The following is a 2,539-nucleotide window of genomic DNA, read 5'->3' as shown; positions in this document are numbered from 1 at the left end:
CATAAAGCGCCTTTCTACAAAGTTCTTTAAGTTAATGTCTCTTATACACCCATTCACACACACACTAATATATCTGGGAAACAAATAGGCACCAAAAACAACGTATGTAACTTTTAAAGTGATGATTATAAATGTTTACTCCTTATGTAAGCACCAAACCAACGTATGTATTTTTCTAATGCTGAGTGTTTACAGCTACTAATGTGTGTAACACTGTTACTGTGATGATAAATATTGAAATATTTATATTTAACATTTAATCTGTGTCTATAATAACCAGATCCTGAAATGTAGATGTGACATGAGGGTTTTCTGAATAAAGAGCACTAACGTGTACATTACACGTGAACATATATACATACATATAGTACACACACACACACTGAGCTCTCCTGTGTACAATATATGAAAAATCCATCCATAAATCAGATATTTATAGAGTGTATATACTGGAAAATGATGAAATGGTGAAGATTTGTGCCTTGGTGACCCAACAAAATTGTTGAGCTGGATGCAGATTCATTCATTCAAGTCTTTGGGTGTATCTCGAGAATTCAAACAATTGTTATAAAATAGAAAATTTATTTAAATTTAAGTCATTTTTATTAATTCCAGCTGTTCTATAAAGCATGTACACATTGAATTTATACAGTTGTACAATCTGTTTAGTATTTTACCCCTTAATATACATGTCCTTCATCATCCTGTAGTAGTTGGGTGTTTTAAGTAATGGGTCATTTAGTGGAGATGTTAAACTCTGTTCATCCCATCTGTAGTGTAAGCACAAATGTATCTATGAGATTTACAGTGTACCACTAGATGTATATTTTTAATTACATTGATACTTGGTTGATATTAAATATTTCAAAACAAAAGGAACAGCAAAAACTGCAAACGTTATTTTTATGTGTTTGCCGCCCTGTCGCATGTCGACTCTGAATCATCTACAGTGAACAGCTACATCAGTTACTCTCCAGTTAACTGCCTCTCTCTCTCTCCATTATAACAACACTCCGCGTTTCACAGTGAATGATAATGCCTTATTATACTTTGATTTATGTTACCGGTTCAGAACATGTTCTGTCATCCTTTAAAGTTTACAAAAGAAATGTAAATTCATTATTTTTGTGGTTTTCTTAAAATGTCATTACCACACATACAGAAATGTAGTGTTCTGTTTTCTTTTCTTTCTTTTAAAAACAACAAATGTTAGTCTCTAAGGTGCTGGTGTTACCAAAGTGCCAAAGGTAATGCATAATAATAATAAAAAAAATTTGCCAGTACACAAATGTATCCAATTGTTGATTTATCTTCCTTGGGAGGTTTCCATCTTTTTAAAGGTCTAGTGTTGAGGATGTAAACCCTCTGAGGCAATTTGTGTTTGATTTGACCTACAGTATATTAATATGACTTCACATGTGACAAGGAAGGAACTTATGTCCTAAATGAGTAGTGAAGGCATGCAAGGCATCTGAAAGGAGAATAATAGTCAATTTATAATAAAATATGATAATTTTATTTTAATATAATTATAATAGATAGTGTATAGATAATAATAATAGAAAAATGACCAAAACTCTGCGGTCAGTTTCCAGAGATGGAAAAAAGAGAGAAAGAGGAAAAAAAACACGACAAAGAACGAGTACAATGAAGATATGTCATAAAATTATTGTCTATGCAGAACAATAATAACGTTAGTCAATGAGGTACAATGAAGATAATGTCATTAAAAATTATTTGTCTATTGCAGAACATAATAACTGTTAGTCTAACCAGTTTGCTATCAATAAATAGCTGTTAGCTTGTTTTAATATCAGTTAAGTGTGATGGGGGGCCTGATGGCTGTTATGAAAATATAATTAGGTAACTACTCCCACCTTACATTTATTGGGGGGATTTATAAAGATTAGATCTGTTCAGCAGTGTTATTTACATTTCATTTGCTGAATATTAATGTATGCAAATGAGGTTTCAATTCAGTTCTCTTTGAATGAAATGGTTCTGTGTTCTGAAGATATTTGCTATAGAGAGAGAAAGAGAGATCAGCACTCATTCCCGGATGACTTTTAAAGAGGAAGGACTGCCCTGTAGCTGGTTTAACAAGTTTTCTTCAGTCTACTTTTTCTGAACGGCATCGTCTTGGAGAAGGAGCATGTGTTTTTTTCCTGCATCGGTCTTTTAAGCTAGTAACTTTCACGGTTTAATTTTAAATAAGAAGTTGGTTGCACTGCAAAATGATGTCTTTAAACTTTGCCTCACTCACTCCTCCTGTGAAAATGTACTGTTTCAACATCTTTCTTTACAGGACAGGTGCTTTCATGTGAGGTAAAAGCTTTGCAGTCATTGCTCTGTGTTTTCTCAGCTCTTTCAAAATAAACAGTGAGAAGGAAAGATTATAAGGCAGATCTGCCCGTAAACTAATACAAGGAAATGGAGTGAACTTCATAAAGCGCCTTTCTACAAAGTTCTTTAAGTTAATGTCTCTTATACACCCATTCACACACACACTAATATATCTGGGAAACAAACAGGCACCAAA

The sequence above is a fragment of the Larimichthys crocea genome, chromosome II (genome assembly GCF_000972845.2).
Source record: "Larimichthys crocea isolate SSNF chromosome II, L_crocea_2.0, whole genome shotgun sequence".
Classification (NCBI taxonomy): Eukaryota; Metazoa; Chordata; class Actinopteri; family Sciaenidae; genus Larimichthys; species Larimichthys crocea.
The sequence above is the reverse complement of the archived record's forward strand: the minus strand, read 5'-3'. Positions refer to the sequence as shown.